The following is a 19358-nucleotide window of genomic DNA, read 5'->3' on the forward strand; positions in this document are numbered from 1 at the left end:
CGTAATCCAGTGACTGTTTGTTTCTGTAAAGTTTCAATATGTTTTATATATTTATAGTGAAAGAACCTGTGGAAGAATGAGTGGGTGTACAAGTGTGTGAATGGATGATTTTCTAGGTGCGTAACTGGCTCTATAAGTGAGTCATTAAATGTATCTTACTGCAGACTAGTGACTAAACTGTGTGAATGTCTGTATGTGTCTGTGTGTAGGTGTATAAGGGGCTGCATGGTTTTGTGAATACCTATATGAGTGTCTGTATGGGTTATTGATTGGTTGTCTGAGTATCTGTATGACTGCCTGAGTGTTTGTGTGGGTAGGGTGTGTGTGACTCTATGCATAGATGTGTGAGTGGGTGATTCTATGGGTGCATGGTTTTAAGAGTGCATCTGTGATGAACTGTATGGTTGGGTGAGTGTATGTATGGGTGTGTTAGGGATTGAATGTATATCTCAGTTGTACATGTGTGAATAACTACATATGTGAAAGGCAGTATATATGTGTGTAAGAGTATATAAGTGGGTATATGTGAGAGTGTGTGATTGTGAGAGTGGCTGTATGGATCAGTGTGTGCTTGTATCAATGAATGTATAACAGCATAAGAATGTGGTACTATTTTTATGAGTAAGTGAACTTGAGTGTTTTTAACTGTATAGGTGAGTAAATTTGACTGTGTTTAATTACTTGCACGACTGACTAGGTGTGTCAGTACCTCAATGGATGATTGGCGGTGTGTGAGTGTCTATATAGGTGTATAAATGCATATGATAGTCTTGTACGGAGTGACTGTAAGTATGAGTGACTGTACAGGTGAGTGAGTGAAGGTGTATGTAGACCTAAGAGTTAATGAGTGGGTATGTAGTTATTGGTATTGGAGTAACTATGGTTTTCAAAATGGCAGTCTGAAATTTTGAGTCGGTGTATCAAAGGTTAAATTAAGGTGTGAGAAGATGCACTAATTTATCACATGGATGACGTCATCAGTGAAGTCATCAGTGAAGTCATTTGAGATGTCATCAGTGATGTCATCAGTGATGTCACTGACCATGTCATGAGTGATGTAATATGTGACGTCATCAGCAGTGCATTGCGGGGGCGCAAGTTATAGTTAGCTGAACTAACTATAACAGGGGAATTTCTAGGGTTTTGTACGAGGGAAATGTCCAGCTAACTATAACACCCCTGAAACCTATGGTTTTTTCAATGAATTTCCAAGGTTTTTTAAATGCCAATTCCTAACTACAACGCCCCTGAAACATTTGGTTTTTTCAGTGAATTTCAAAGGTTTTTTAAATGCTAATTCCTATCTTTAACTTATCTCTGAAGATATCATGTTTAATGATTTTGATTGGATTTGTATATTTTTCAAATTCAGTGTGTCAATTTCATTAATTATATTTTTTTTAAATACTTTTTTATCACCATTTTTTAAACTTATTTTTTCAATTAATTCTTTTAAAAATTAAAAAATATTATTTGAATTTAATGGGTTTTTCAAACATATTTTTTTATATTTCTCAAAATATTTTTGTAACTATATGTTCAAAACTTTATTTTATATATATTTTTTCCATGTTTTTGGATCCGCGCACCCTAAGTGCACCGTTCCCGATCCCTACGCGATAGCATCCGCGCATGGTATGCGTCGGGTACGTGGTTAGTGCGCGATTCCAATGCGACCGGTACGCGACTCCCAGCCTATACGCGACACGTTCGATGTACGTAACGCGATCTTTACGCGCTTCCGCGATGCGTCATCTGCGTCTATGACGCGGTAGGTGCGCGGATCCCACGAAGTATTTAACATTTAAAAAAACATATTTATGTATTTCATGTGAATATTAATTGAAGACAAACTCTAAACTAGTCTTAAAAGTAATATATTTTTACATCTAATCCTATGTTTTTTTTAATTCAATTTCGCGGATGCGCGCTGGGTGCGTGCTGCGTAAGCGCAGGGTGCGCGGATCCCATGTGACCTGCAAAAAGAGAGATTTGATTGGTTCATTACACTTCCTCTTCTAACTATTGAAAGACTCCACCCATTTCAATCATTCTTCTTTGACCTTCTTTAGAGGAACATCTCTTTGGAGAGAAGAAGATTTTTTAGACTAAGTTTACACTTAGCTCTAACTTTTTTCAACCAAAAATGGCTTCAGGGCAGCAGGCATCACCTGCATCTCCTCATATTTCTGAGGATGAAATTTTGGAGGAAGTACCACCCAAAAAACGTTTTTCTTCAGTGGTGTGGACAGTTTTTACTTTTCCCAAGGGGCAGAATAAGACCAATGCCACCTTGGTCACGTGCAAGATTTGCAAAAGAGTCCTGTCGCGAGGGAATCCTAACAAGAAATACTCGTGCGGCACGACAATTATGATGAAGCACATGAGGACCCTTCATCCAAACAATCTTGCATGAGAAGAGTGCCGACGGATGAGAAACACTCCTGCTCCTGCGCCTTCCACCTCATCGCAGCCGAGCACATCAAGAGTGCATCCATCAGCCCAAACCTTGGACATCCGTCCTCAATTTCAATTTTTAAAAGTGCTCTGCACTAAGTGCAATGCGACTTTGTGCTACGGTGAGCAGTCGATCGATCTAATCTGCCGCCGGCAAGAAAGTCACATTTGCTAGTTTTTTTTGTTGTTTGTTTTGTTTTATTGTTCCCTGAAGTTCATTGTTTGGTTTCTCCTGTTATTTTTTTGTTTGTTTCTTTCAGAAAAACCAAAAAAATCACAAAATTGTTAGAAAACCCCCCAAAAAATATATAAAAGAAGAAAGAAGAAAAAGAAAATCACTTTCCTGGTTTAAAAAATGAGCTAAATTTATGTATAAGTGCAGAACTATGAGGAATTGCTGCAGCATCACACAGTAACCTCTTTAACTACAGTGTGCTGTAGTACTTCCGAATCACAGGGATGCAACATATGTACATAAATATGTTGCAAATCTATGCTTCTCTCTGCACGGCTGCTTAAACTGCAGCCATGTGATAACACAGGCACCCTTGCACCATAGTGCAAGGATATCTGTGTCATGTGCTGTTTGTTTTTCTGCAGGAAGACACACCTTCCTGCACAAAAACAATGAGAAAATGCATTTTTCTCCTTCAATGTATGCTGAACATTTCAGCATGCATTGAAGATATAAAAATGTGGAGAAATTAAAACAATTCTCCTTGTTGTGCTTTCCTACACCAATTTTAGAATGGTGAGGCATTCACACACATATCGAGATTCATGATTTCTAATAAATCTAGACCTGTGTCTTGTTCTATGAGTATTCACTGCAATCATGCACAACAACACTTATAGAACACCCTTTCAACGCAAAGTGGTGTGTATAATGAGGTTGTATTTACATGGAGTATACAAAGTGCACAGAGTGCCTTTTCCTCTCTTTGTAAATATGAAAGAGTGTCTTGCGCAATAACAATGTTACAAAAACTGACATATTTCCATTTTTAAAATTCCTTGCGAATGATACAAGGTAAGCACAGAGTTTTGTCTGCAAAGATGTTCAAAGAAGAATGATTGAAATAATTGCGGTCCTTCAATAGCGAAAATAGGAAATATTATGAACCCCTCAAATCTCTTTTTTTGCAGGTCACATGATATCTGATTATGGTCAGATTTCAAAACTACATAGGTATAAACAGAGTGTTTTTAGAAACATGTTGCAACTTTGTAGCTTCTTGCAGACCTCCTCATTCTGCATATTGAGACGTACTTAAACTCACCTTCACAGTAATAGGAATAAAAAATGATGCACATTTTTTTCACATTTTCATTCCAATCTAAATTCATAAAAATTGCTTATTTTAAAATTTGGATCTGTGAAAGAATAGGAAAAAAAAAATTATAACATGTAATAATACCTTTTTTACAACACAGCATAATTTCCACAAAGTAATTTTATTGCCTTTTTTGCTGTTCTCAGAATATATTAAATTTCACTAAAAATAGTGATTTCAATCGTACTCATCACTTAGCGGGCAAAAAAAAACACAATCTAAAAAATTGTTAAAAAAACAACAACATGCTATTCTCCCAAAAAAACAATAAGATACAAATCACAGATATATAAAATGCATACAGCTAACAAAATTTTATAACTTTAACTTACAAAAACTGTAAATGTTGTCGCCTTAAAATATTCACCGAATCTAAGGATGAATTTTTGGAGGATGCACCACGCCCACAACGTTTTCCTTCAGTGGTGTGGAAATTTTTCTACTTTTCTCGAGGGGCAAACAAAGACCAATGCCACCTTCGTCACGCGCAAGATTTGCAAAAGAGTTCTGTTACAAGGGAATCCTAACAAAAAATACTCGTGCGGCACGGCAAGTATGATGAAACACCTAAGGACCCTTCATCCAAACAATCTTGCACGAGAAGAGTGCAAACAGATGAGAAACACTCCAGTTCTGTATCTGTAAAAAAGAATCACAAATAAATGTATATTAATAACTTTCAAATTTACACTATTCCATTACTGTACAAACACATTTTATATAAAAACTGACTAAGAAACTATAGCCCTGAACCACAAGTGTGACGATGGTTAAAACACTACATGCATAGTGCATACTACTTTGAAGCAGTTCATGCCCTAAAGCCTACCTCACTAAAAGACTACATGCTAACTGACTAAATGATTACAGTACTATAAGGAGAAACACTGGGCGAGTGACAGGGTGTTTGCTAGAAGTGTATGAATACTAACTAGGGAATTGAAGGTGTGAAAGTCAACTGTGTAGGTGATTAGAGGACTGCATCCATACTGGATAGGCATTTAAACCAGTCCATGTGCTAAGGCCTGGCTCACTGCATGAGTACTTGGGTACTGACTGAATGATTAGAGTACTGCAAAGATAGTATCTTGGTGCATTTATAAGTGTTTGGGTTTTGGCACAGTGAATGGATTAGTACATGGTGCTGAATGGGTCACTAGAGGATTACAAAGGGAGTTACAGGCTGTTTCCTGGAAGTGTATGGATACTGACTAGCGAATTGAAAATGTGAAAGACAAGTGTATAGTATGTTAGAAGACTGCATGCATACTGCATAGACATTTGAAGCAATCTATGTGGTAATGTATGGTTCACAACATGAGTACTTGGAAACTGACTAAATCATCAGACTACTGCTAAGTTACTGCCTGGATAAAACTTTTAAATTTTCAGTTCTGGCACAGTGAAGAGAATAGTACATGGTACTGCACTTTAGTGTCAAACCCTAACTCATTTTATCAATGCATAAGCAAAGAATAGCTTCTAAAGCTACTAAAACTTGACAACATGACCGATTTTAAAACAGTTATCTGTCATCAATTACACTATCTTACCAAATGCTTCTCTCACAATCCTTAACCAAATGTACACAGACTCACAGTGTGATTTTAGACTAAGCAACACTATCCCTAGCAGTTTACCAAAACTCATTCACTAGTCTAGAAGAGGTAATGGTACTGCACACAATCTACATATGTAAGTACAGCACATTAGTGTCAAAGCATGACTCATTTAATCAACGCATAAGCAAAGACTGGCTTCTAATGCTACTAAAACTTGACAACATGACAGGTTTTAAAAGAGTTATCTGCTAAAAAATACACGATTTTACCAAATGCTTCTCTCACAGTGGTTCCCAAATGCACACAGACTCACAGCGTGATTCTAGACAACAACCACTATACCTAGGAGGAAATTTTCTACTTTTCTCGAGGGGCAAACAAACACAAATGCCACCTTCGTCACGCCCAAGATTTGTGAAAGAGTTCTGTTACGAGGGGATCCTAACAAAAAATACTCGTGCGGCACAGCAACTATGATGAAACACCTAAGGACCCTTCATCCAAACAATCTTGCACGAGAAGAGTGCAAACAGATGAGAAACACTCCTGTTCTGTATCTGTAAAAAAGAATCACAAATAAATGTATATTAATAACTTTCAAATTTATACTATTCCATTACTGTACAAACACATTTTATATAAAAACTGACTAAGAAACTATAGCCCTGAACCTCAAGTGTGACGATCGTTAAAACACTACATGCATAGTGCATACCTCACTAAAAGACGACATGCTAACTGACTAAATGATTACAGTACTATAAGGAGACACACTGGGTGAGTGACAGGGTGTTTGCTAGAAGTGTATGAATACTAACTAGGGAATTGAAGGTGTGAAAGACAACTGTGTAGGTGATTAGAGGACTGCATCCATACTGGATAGGCATTTAAAGCAGTCCATGTGCTAAGGCCTGGCTGACTGCATGAGTACTTGGGTACTGACTGAATGATTAGAGTACAGCAAGGAGAGTGCCTAGATGAATTTATAAGTGGTAGGCTTTTCGCACAGGGAATGGATTAGTACTTGGTACTGAATTGGTCACTAGAGGAGTGCAAAGGGAGTGACAGGATGTTTGCTGGACTGTATGGATACTGACTAGGGAATTGAAAGTGTGAAAGACAAGTGTCTAGGTGGTTCGAAGACTGCATACATAGTGGATAGGGGTTTGAATCAGTCCATGGGCTAAGGCCTGGCTCAGTGCATGAATACTTAGGCACTGACTAAATGATTAGAGTACTGCAAAGATAGTGTCTTGGTGAATTTATAAGTGTTTGGGTTTTAGCACAGTGAATGGATTAGTACATGATGCTGAATGGGTCACTAGAGGACTGCAAAGGGAGTTACAGGGTGTTTCCTGGAAGTGTATGGATACTGACTAGCGAACTGAAAATGTGAAAGACAAGTGTATAGTATGTTATAACACTGCATGCATACTGCATAGACATTTGAAACAATCTACGTGGTAATGTATGGTTCACAACATAAGTACTTGGAAACTGACTAAATCATCAGACTACTGCTAGATTAGTGCCTGGGTAAAACTTTTAAATTTTCAGTTCTGGCACAGTGAAGAGAATAGTACATGGTACTGCACTTTAGTGTCAAACCCTGACTCATTTTATCAATGCATAAGCAAAGAATACCTTCTAAAGCTACTAAAACTTGACAGCATGACCGATTTTAAAACAGTTATCTGTCATCAAATACACTATCTTACCAAATGCTTCTCTCACAATCCTTACCCAAATGTACACAGACTCACAGTGTGATTTTAGACAAGCAACACTATCCCTAGCAGTTTACCAAAACTCATTCACTAGTCTAGAAGAGGTAATGGTACTGCACACAATCTACATATTTAAGTACAGCACATTAGTGTCAAAGCATGACTCATTTAATCAACGAATAAGCAAAGACTGGCTTCTAATGCTACTAAAACTTGACAACATGACAGGTTTTAAAAGAGTCATCAGCTAAAAAATACACAATGGTACGAAATGCTTCTCTCACAGTGGTTCCCAAATGCACACAGACTCACAGTGTGATTCTAGACAACAACCACTTTACCTAGGACTTTACCAAAAATCATTCACTACTGTGGAACTGATAAGGGAACTGCACACAATCTACATATTTCAGGACTGCACTTTTGTGTCAAAGCCTGACTCATTTAATAAAAGCATAAGCAAAAACTGGCTTCTAATTCTACTTAAACTTGACAACATGATAGGTTTTAAAACAATTATCTGTCAGCAAATACACAACGTTAACAAATGCTTCTCTCACAGTGGTTCCCAAATGCACACAGACTCACAGTGTGATTCTAGACAAGCAACACTATCCCTAGCAGCTTACCACAACTCATTCACTACTGTGGAAGGGGTAAGGGGACTGCACACAAACTACATATTTCAATACTGCACTTTAGTGTCAAAGCATGAATCATTTTATCAATGCATAACCAAAGACTGGCTTGTAATGCTACTAAAACTTGACAACATGACATTTTTTAAAAAAGTTATCTGTCAGAAAATACACGATATTACCACATACTTCTCTCACAGTGGTTCCCAAATGCACACAGACTCACAGTGTGATTCTAGACAAGCAACACTATCCCTAGCAGCTTACCAAAACTCATTCACTACTGTGCAGGAGGTAAGGAAACTACACACAATCTACTTATTAATGTACAGCCCATTAGTGTCAAAGCATGACTTATTTTATCAATGCATAAGCAAAGACTGGCTTCTAATGCTACTAAAACTTGACAACATGACAGGTTTTAAAACAGTTATCTGTCAGCAAATACACAATGTTATAAAAATGCTTCTCTCGCAGTGGTTCCCATTTGAGATGTCATCAGTGATGTCATGAGTGATGTCACTGACCATGTCATGAGTGATGTAATATGTGACGTCATCAGCAGTGGATTGCGGGTGCGCGAGTTATAGTTAGCTTAACTAACTATAACGGGGGAATTTCATTGGTTTTTTACGAGTGAAATGTCCAGCTAACTATAACGTGTGTGAAACCTATGGTTTTTTCACTGAATTTGCAAGGTTTTTTAAATGCTAATTCCTAACTATAACGTGTGTGAAACCCATGGTTTTTTCACTGAATTTGCAAGGTTTTTTAAATGCTAATTCCTAACTATAACGTGTGTGAAACCCATGGTTTTTTCACTGAATTTGCAAGGTTTTTTAAATGCTAATTCCTAACTATAACGTGTGTGAAACCCATGGTTTTTTCAGTGAATTTGTATGGTTTTTTAAATGCTAATTCTTACTTATAACGTGTGTGAAACCCATGGTTTTTTCAGTGATTTTGTATGGTTTTTTAAATACAAATTCTTATATTAAACGTGTGATTTTTTATTTTTTTTTGCAAGATTTTTTACATCTTTTTCTTTTTACTTGATATTCTCTTTAAACACTATGCTTACATTTTAAAAATTCTGCAATATATTATTTTTTCACATTTTTTTTTTACCAAACAGGTAAGATATATTAGTATAACATAGTAATTCTTTTTTTCCAATTTTTTTTTTTTTTTTTACGTGCGCGTACGGTAAGCTTACGGTAAGCGTACGTTTTGCGTAATGTACGTAATATTTCTATTCTTTTTGCGTATGGTTACGCAATTTACGTAGACGTGCGTACTGCGTACGCGGCGCGTGAGCGCATATGTTACACGCGCACGTTACGCAGAAGTGTTGGGGCGTGCCTGTTATGCGCATGCGCGCGTGCGCGTGTCTTTTTTACGCGCATACGTACTTTTACCGTAAGCGCTCCGTAAGCGCTCCGTAAGCGTAACGTACGCGCACGGTGGGTCATGTGATCAAGAAACAACACTATTGATTGGTTTAAAGTACTTTCAGTTCTAGAACTCTCCTACACCACACCCATTCCCCTCATTTCTGCTTGTGATTCCTTAGGAGAAGGAGCTGAGTTGTCTTTGGGATACGATGGCAGACCAGCACTCCTCTTCTGAGAGTGAGGCTAGCAGCACCACCATCAGGCAGAGAAGGAGGAAACAGAAGAGCTCTTTTATATGGGAGTATTTTACTTTTCCTGAGGGCCAGAAAAAAGTAAATGCTGCTTTAGTGACTTGCAAGCTTTGCCAGCGTGTACTTTCTAGAGGTAATCCTAATAAGAAGTATTCCTTCGGGAATCACACTATGTTAAGACACCTTGAGGATGTACACCCTAGTACAAATGCTCGACATACTAGAGGAAACCCTTCAGTAAGTCGACCGAGCACATCCACAGCAGCTCAGCCGAGTCCATCTTCGGCAGCTCAGCTGACCCCTTCATCTGTGGGGGGAGATTCACCTTTTTCTGGTCCTCTGGAACCTAACCATTGATTTGCGAGGGTTACAATGCGGTGCTCAAATTGCCATGGTCTAATTGTTCGTGGGGAGACCAGTGTTCTCCTAATTAACAACAGAATAGACCAGCTCATTTGTCCTACCAGCTAATATTCTCATTCTTTCTTTCCTCTGTCCCTGCATGAACACAACGGCTCTTTTAAGAGCCAACCTTACCTCTCAACTTTTTAAAACTTTTTCTTAAAAACTTTTATTTATTTTTTTACCGTACGCGCACGGTAAGCGTATTTTTTTTTTTTTTTTTAAAAACACTAAAAAACAATTACCACATTACAAGGTCCTTGAGGGATTAATAACGAAATACTGAAAATCTGTTTGAGGAGAAGTGGAAAAAAGGGACCATCAAATTTCTGACTTACCTGACCCACCCAAAACTTTAATTATCAATTTAAATTTTATTGAAATTGCTTGAAAAAATGGTTTTATTTTTCGAAAATTTTCTTTCTCAATCTGAAAAAAAAAGTATTAATATTTAATAAAACATTTTATAATACAGTACACGTATTTACATATTTTCCAAAAACAATTTTTTACCATTTTTTTGCTGTTTTCAGAATATATTGCATTTCACTATAAATCGTGAAAGCAATTGCATTCATCATTTAACAGCGGGCAAAAAAAAAATAACAATCTCAAATATTGTTTTAAAAAAGCCCAGAATCTCTTCTCACTTAAACATAACATTATAGAAATGCAAAATATTCCCAAAAAAATATCATCTAATAACAATAACTATTTCTAAAAAATACCGTCTGACAATTTTGTTACAGAAGCATAATCACAAAAATAATATATCACAAATAACTCCACAATACATCTGGTTACCTTTCCTTTAGGCCAAATGGTAATTTTAAAATTCTTTTTTGATTAAATTTCCAATGGTAATCCAATAAAATTCCAAAATTTAAATTGTACAGATGTTACCGATTCTCTCTAAAATTTTGGTTTCCCAAAGATTAATTAGGAATTAAATAAGTCCACAATACAATTGGTTACCTTTCCTTTAGGCCAAATGGTAATTTTAAAAATCTTTTTATTTGAAAATTCCAATGGTAATCCAATAAAATGGTAAAATTGTTTTGTACAGATGTTGCCAATTCTCTCTAAAATTTAGGTTTCAGGAAGATTAGATAGGAATTTGCTAAATCAAAAGGCAAACGTTGCTTAAAAACCAATTGACAATCATTACACATTGTCCAGCCTTTTTTACATTTTAGATAAACTGTGTAATGACCAGAAGTTACAGTAGGTCCATCATGGAAAATTATTGCAACTGTTATAAAAGTTTTTCCTGAAATTGATAATTGCTGTCCTGTAAACTTCTTTATTAAAGTATCCAATTTTGAACCATCAGCTCTACATCGTTGCATCATTAAAATTACATACTGTCCGTATTCCTTTCAAATTAACGTTGAAAACATGTCAGATTTACACTCACCGCATTCCATGCTATGATTAGCATCTTTAACTAATTTAGCAAAAGTGACTGTTTTACTCTCTGGCAATGTTAAATAAATAAACCTTTCAGAATCAACATTAGAGCCACATGTATTGAAATAGTTTTCACAACTATGTTCCCATTTATAAGAGAGACCAAACATATTTTCTATTTGTACCCCTTCTTCTTCCAGTACCTGAAGAAAATACATCAAGAATTCCTGTGCATCTTGCTGTACATTTTGAGAAAACTGTGTACATCCTGAACATACATCTAAAAGTTTTCTAATTTCAGTAGCACTTTCTATTTTAGTTTTATCATTACTCAGCTTTTCAAAAAGGAGACTCAACTCAGAACAGAATCTTTTTCTCTGATTTACTATTATCTGCTCTTGCAAACTTTCAAGATAAAATACAACATTCAGCACTACATTAGCGTAGCAGTTGACACCAGAGCTATTTTCAAAATGACAACCAACAACCTCTTCAACATTTTCCTTTTTCTTTTTGCTTGCAATTACATCACTCTTCTTTTTTTTTCTCCTCTCTACATCCTCATTACAGATATTCTCAATTCTCCTTTTTCGAGAAACATCACGTTTTTCCAACACAGGATACTGACCTAAATGAGGAGCATAGGTTCTTCTTAATCTATAATACTCCTTTACACAATTTGCATCAGCACTAACTTTTGAGTCATCAAAGTCTATCATAAATAAACCAGATAATGTTTTCACTCGTGACAAAGCAACATAAGCCATACCTTCTTTGAACACAGTTGAACCAATGTTCACAAAAGCACAATCTACAGTCAATCCTTGAGACTTGTGAATAGTTACAGCATATGCTAGAGAAAATGGAAACTGCTTTCTTTGTACATATAAGTCTTTCACAAGCATGAAACGAACTGTACAACGACAAATGTCTATAACTTCTTCTATCTGATCAAATTTTATTTTTAAACATTCAATTCCATCTTTTTTCTGGTAATTAATAAATCCACAACTCTTCCCATAGCTCCATTCACTAAACCTTTTTCAACATCCAAATTTCTCCTTAAAAATACTCTACAGTTCATGCAAACATATAGATTTTTTTCTAATCCAGCAGTTTTGGAAATGTTCTTCTCTGGTGAATCCAATTTATTTTTCAGTTTGCCTGTTAATGTAATAGTAATTCTTTCATGCTGAATTTTGTCCACTGCTTCCAATTTCCTAATCTCTTCCTTTTCCAATTTCAAAAGTTCCTCATTGAATATTGAGCATTCACGTAGAGTTGGCATTAAGCAGATTACACTTTTCTTTTCTGCAATGTTCTTGTATATTTTCTCTGCAACTATTTCTTCCTTTGGGAATAAATTATGTAGCAACCGACTCTGTAATGCTTTCGTGCCAGCTTCAGTGAGTAGTCCAATTCTGATATCTTTCAGAATTCTTCCATATTCTTCATCATTTGCTTGCCTCATATTAGTAGTAAGTTCCTTGTACTCAAAGAAGGACCAAATATTTGCATTACCAATGCTTCCCAATGACTTCTTTGTGTCTTCATGTGTCACAGTATTAAACACTGGTTGTCCTTTAACTGGAGTAAGCTGTAGAAGATCCCCACAAACTATGACATGTTTTCCACCAAATAATACGTCATAGTCTCTCCTTAGAATTTGCTGCATTCTTAAATGCACAAAGGCAAGCATTAAGTTTGATACCATGCTCACCTCATCAATAATGAGAACTTGCATCTTCTTCAATACTCTTGAAACTTCCAAGCATGCTTCTCCAGTTAGCTTGTGGTATTCTATTTTGTTCTCATGCTCCACTGGTAACATTAGCAAACGATGTAAGGTGATTCCTTTTATGTTATATGCTGCTAACCCAGTTGGAGCAGTAACAACACAAGACAAAGTTGAATCCGTTTTTTGCTGTAGGTAGCTTCTGATGACTTTTATTAAGAAACTTTTTCCAGTTCCAGCTTGTCCGCTTACATACATCCTGATTGGTTGAAATGATGTGCATGAGCACTCTTTTTTTTCATGTAGTAATCCATGATCAATTTTGTTTCTGATCTCTTCATAAATTTGTTGCTGCTCTTCATTCAGTTGTTCTTCCAAATTTGGTAAGTCTATTAATTCTTCTTGAGCTTGATTCATAGCCATTTCCACTTCAGTCATGGCTATTGCAGCTTCATTTTCTACGATTGGTTGTCCTAGGGGATCTTGACTGAGCGTTCCAGAACTTTGGCTGTCTTGAGAACTGTCTCTAGCTAATTCAGCTGCAATTGTAGTTTCCTATTCAATTTCTTCATTTAACATTTGGACATAATTTGTGAAAGTACTGCATTCAATCGTATCTTTACATGCATTAAATGAGTCCTCATAGCTCTGGAATTCTCCAAGTAGTTCATCCTCTGAACGCCATGGTTTGAACAGCTGTAAAAGTGCCAAGTAGTAAAATTCCTTTTTGTCAGTAGTGTCGCAAGTCAGCTTCCGATGATTTATCAAACTTCCTTTTGTTTGCTTCACCAAACATCCTTCCTCACCACTGACTTTATATTTTCCATTGTTGATGTCTTCTGTGGCATTCCGTTTAAAAATGAAGTTCTGCAGCACTTCATAGAGACACATGTTTTCAAGGTGATGACTTCTTTTTGGGTAATATGTGTCCAACATGTTTGTTTTTAAAATATCTGTACTTTCAGGTTCAAACTGTGCTAAATATTCAATTTCTCCCACAGATTTCAGTACCCAATTTCTCATTGCTGCAAGGCCTAAACTTGCCCAAATTATTCTTCTGGATTTCGAGTAGAGACTTGCAGAAGATAACCTATCTGAGCATTCGTAGGATCCAATTTCTCGATGCGATAACATCTTTAAACTGAAACTGTACAGCTTCTTACTGACAGTCTTCTCGTGAGAAATCTCTTCCCACATTTCTTTCAATTCAGTTTTTTCTGATTTAGTAATGTAAGACGTTACATATAGAGCAACAGCAATAGAATTGTCAGCTACATACTGTATATCCATGTTAGCATTCCACATGGATAAAATGACTGGGTTGTAGTCATTTATAATTTTTGATTCTTCTTTTCTTTTTAGGTTGTAGGTATTCTTAGGTGATTTTCTTGTAATAGTATGTCTCACAGCTGACATAAAACTGTTTACTCTTCCTTTTGAAAGAACAGGTCTAGGAAATCCAAATCGACATTTAGTGTAGAATTTATCTTTGCTCTTGTATTTCCGTCGACAGTATTTTCCACACCGATGACTTTGGAAACGTAAAACTTGCTCCTTTAACTTTTTCTCTTCTGTGCTTTTTGGTATAGCACATGTTGCATATTCTTCAATGAAAGATAAAACTGCATCATCAGCATCTGTTCCAAACTTTGGGGCATCCTTGATCCACAACAGCATATGAATATGAGGAGCACCTCTTGCTTGGTACTCTTTTCTCCAAAAAAAACCCACAACTTCTCCAAGAGGTGGATTTTTTTTATTGCAGATGAAGCACATCATGGCCTCAAATCTATGATTGAAATATCTGCAAACATTAACCGGATCCAATGAGCACAGTTCTCCTGCTGTCTTGTATTCGATGTTTTTAATGTTTGAATTTGCCTCTCGTAGAAAATCCAGTAAATCATCCCAAGCGTACTCGGCACAGCTTAGGGTAAGGAACCATGTTGGAGTTCCTAAATTCCGTAACATGCATTTTAATTCACCATGGCGTCGGTACCAATATTCATTTGTCCCACGCTGACAAGCCATCAGATTGATCAGTTGTGTTTCCAAATGATCATCTCGGTGCTGCACTTTCTCCATAAAATCCTTAGCAGACACATTTTGTAAATGTACTCCACTTTTTAAAATGTGATTTACTGCATAAGATAATGCAGACAAGTCGCTTTCAAATAAAAGATGGAACAAATAAGGAATACTTTGTCGAAATCTTGGATCTTCTGCATATAGTCTTGTAGTCCGATACTCAGAAGCTGGAATCTGTTCTGGACGTTCATCGTATCGTCCTCCTTTTCCTGTAGGAAACAGCTGGGGAAAACATCGAGCTTCCAAGCTCTCCTCCCATACACTCACGGGAGTTCCTTTTGCTTTCTTCATCTGAAACAGATCAATAGTGTCTCCCATAACTTCTTTTGAATGAAGAGGATGTATACTAAAATGTTCATAAATGTATTCTTCCTTTGACTTGTCCACTATTTCAATTTGTCCAGTTGGTGTTTCTGTGTCTTCTTGTAAATCTTCTTCTTCTTCATCTATATAAATTGATTCATACCATTTGTTATTCCTTTTCAAATATAAATTTGCTCTTTGTACTTTCCGTACATCTACCAGCTCCTGCCAAATCTTCTTATTCTTTGTAGGTACTCCATTAACCAGAATAACTAATGGTTCAGTTTCCAAATTTTCTGCATCAATAGTTTCCATATTTTTTTTCAAATCCAAGGGCAAATACACCACTCTACCTTTTAAACCTCCCAGTAAATCTGAAGGAGGTAATTTACCAGTTTTGGGCTCCATACGTACTATGGTCTGGAACGGATGAACACATTGAATGAGTATAGACTCATATGTATTTAATTCAGAAAGTTCGGCAGGAATAGCATCCAATTCTAAATTATTATGTACAGCTCTGGTCGGCATTCTATTTTCTTCTAACTTATTATAACAGTATTTACAAATACGCTGATCTTCACCCAATTCAAAACAATTTTCAAGAAATATATATGTTGCAAAATCCTTCCACTTATAATTATCTTCATTTTCACTTTTTCTGTAGAGATCAACATTCCTGGTTTGATTTCTATAATGAGTTCTGCGGCAACAAATACAAGTAATATTTGGTCTTTCATTAGAGATTATTGCAAATTTTGTCATTTGATCATCAAATTTCTTACTTACAGAGGGTTCTACATTCTCTTCCACATCTTCCTCAATAACTGTGTCATTACCTGCACTGTCTTGTTCTAGACCAAAGTAACTAAACTGAATTTCATCAGTAACCTTCTCTACATCTGATACCGATCCACGGAACAGAGCCCTATTCAATTCATCTAACTTTATTGCTGGACTTTTAGCAAAATACAATCGTCTCACAAACTTTCTCATTTCAGTATGATGAACAGCCAGCATCCTAAAATGATGAAAAACACTTTTACACACTTTTCTAGATAGACAAGCCAGAGAATGTCCCTGCAAACCAGTATTCTCTCTCACTCTGCATGGATCTAGACTTTGAAGCACCTTAATCTTCTGTTTAACACTTTTTTTACTATATTCTCTTAGAAACTCACGAAATTTATCAATAGATTCCTGACGCACAGTGCAAATACTACTACAATTCCAAGTATACACTGGGGCTTTAGGACGTCTCCCCATAGCCTCATCCGCCATCACTTGTTCCTCATCTCTTGGAACCATTTTCTCCTTCTCCATTATACAACCATTTTTCACTTCATAAGCACGACCTCTGGTGTCAACTGCATGCAGCAAACTATTACTTTGAAGATAACTCTCTTCATTAAAAAAAGGTTCACTACTTGAACTATGCATCCATTCTCCTGAAAACACTTTACAAAAGTGTGTTCTTTTCACTAGTCTTTTCCTTTTGCTTTGTGATTTCAGTACATTGACCATTTTATCTAATGTACGCATCCTGTTCAAAATTAAAATGAATAGTTTCCTTTTTAATTCTAAAGCCTTTGCTACAATGGCTTCAATTTCTTTTTTTCTCTTATAAAATTTTGCTTTTTTCTTATATTTCTTCACATCCTTTATCAAATTGGACATAACTCTTCTCTGAAACATTTTTCTACGAATCTCTTTAAACGCTGTTTTTCTTTTTAAGTTAATCTTTATTGTTTCTGAAGGTATATTTGCATTAACTAAATGCTCAATTTTTTCCTGTTGTTTTCTATTTAAAACATTATTTCCAGTACAGACATTTTGTACATTTTTCCATTTTTTGAAGATATTTTTAAAAAAATCTTTTGTCTGCTTACCAGAAGACTTTCTCTTTTTCCCAACATGAGCATCTCCAACTAACTTAGGTCCTCCAGTTGTCTTCAAATATAGATTTTTTTTCTGGTTTTTCCTTAGTCTGGAATTTGTAGGCATCTTAAATTTTGTTCATTGCTCTTCAGCAATACCTGAAAAAAACTAAAAAATAATTCCTTTATTTTATTTAAAAATATTACTATATTTTTTATGATCTTTTCAAATCTTAAAATACTATGTACCCCTTTCCTACAAGTGAAAATCACAATAAAACCACCACAAATTAAATATCTAAAAACAATTCCTGTGTGCACACAGAGTCATGGTTTGATATTAAGCAGAAAACGAAATTTCTTTGCCAATTTGAAAGCACACTTATTACTCTTTTTTTGGCAAGTGATAAGTACTTTTACAGTCTGACACATTTTCAATCCACTTTTCAGATTCTGAAAACAGCACATGTCCAAACAGCTTTTTGAGACCAGGAACATGTGTAACCTGGGTGAATGACTACACTCCAGCAAAGGCAACCAGCCTTAGTGATGTTGAATGTATTTGCATTACTCACTGCAACCTCAAACCCCACTCGGTTGTGAATACTATGCATGATTCTACAGGATAAGCTGCTGGGTGTGTGCTAAGAGTCTGCTTCTGCAGAAAAATAGCTGCCCCTTTCCTACTAATGCAAATCTAAAATTACCAGAGTAATACGCAATAAATCTCTTTCAACAATTCCTCTTTGCACACAGAGTCATGGTTTGATATTAGGCAGAAAACGAAATTTCTTTGCCAATTTGAAAGCACACTTACTATTTTTTTTTTGGCAAGTGATAAGTACTTTTACAGTCTGACACATTTTTAATCCACTTTTCAGATTCTGAAAACAGCACATGTCCAAACAGCTTTTTGAGTCCAGGAACATGTGTAACCTGGGTGAATGACTACACTCCAGCAAAGGCAACCAGCCTTAGTGATGTTGAATGTATTTGCATTACTCACTGCAACCTCAAACACCACTCGGTTGTGAATACTATGCATGTTTCTACAGGATAAGCAGCTGGGTGTGTGCAAAGAGTCTGCTTCTGCATAAAAATAGCTGCCCCTTTCCTACTAATGCAAATGTAAAATTACCAGAGTAATATGCAATAAATCTCTGTCAACAATTCCTCTTTGCACACAGAGTCATGGTTTGATATTAGGCAGAAAACAAAATTTCTTTGCCAATTTGAAAGCACACTTACTACTCTTTTTTTGGCAAGTGTTAAGTACTTTTACAGTCTGACACATTTTCAATCCACTTTTCAGATTCTGAAAACAGCACATGTCCAAACAGCTTTTTGAGTCCAGGAACATGTGTAACCTGGGTGAATGACTACACTCCAGCAAAGGCAACCAGCCTTAGTGATGTTGAATGTATTTGCATTACTCACTGCAACCTCAAACCCCACTCGGTTGTGAATACTATGCATGATTCTACAGGATAAGCAGCTGGGTGTGTGCTAAGAGTCTGCTTCTGCAGAAAAATAGCTGCCCCTTTCCTACTAATGCAAATGTAAAATTACCAGAGTAATACGCAATAAATCTCTGTCAACAATTCCTCTTTGCACACAGAGTCATGGTTTGATATTAGGCAGAAAACGAAATTTCTTTGCCAATTTGAAAGCACACTTACTATTCTTTTTTTGGCAAGTGATAAGTACTTTTACAGTCTGACACATTTTCAATCCACTTTTCAGATTCTGAAAACAGCACATGTCCAAACAGCTTTTTGAGTCCAGGAACATGTGTAACCTGGGTGAATGACTACACTCCAGCAAAGGCAACCAGCCTTAGTGATGTTGAATGTATTTGCATTACTCACTGCAACCTCAAACCCCACTCGGTTGTGAATACTATGCATGATTCTACAGGATAAGCTGCTGGGTGTGTGCTAAGAGTCTGCTTCTGCAGAAAAATAGCTGCCCCTTTCCTACTAATGCAAATGTAAAATTACCAGAGTAATACGCAATAAATCTCTGTCAACAATTCCTCTTTGCACACAGAGTCATGGTTTGATCTTAGGCAGAAAACGAAATTTCTTTGCCAATTTGAAAGCACACTTACTACTCTTTTTTTGGCAAGTGATAAGTACTTTTACAGTCTGACACATTTTCAATCCACTTTTCAGATTCTG

Source organism: Triturus cristatus, chromosome 5_2 (assembly GCF_964204655.1).
Source record: "Triturus cristatus chromosome 5_2, aTriCri1.1, whole genome shotgun sequence".
Classification (NCBI taxonomy): Eukaryota; Metazoa; Chordata; class Amphibia; order Caudata; family Salamandridae; genus Triturus; species Triturus cristatus.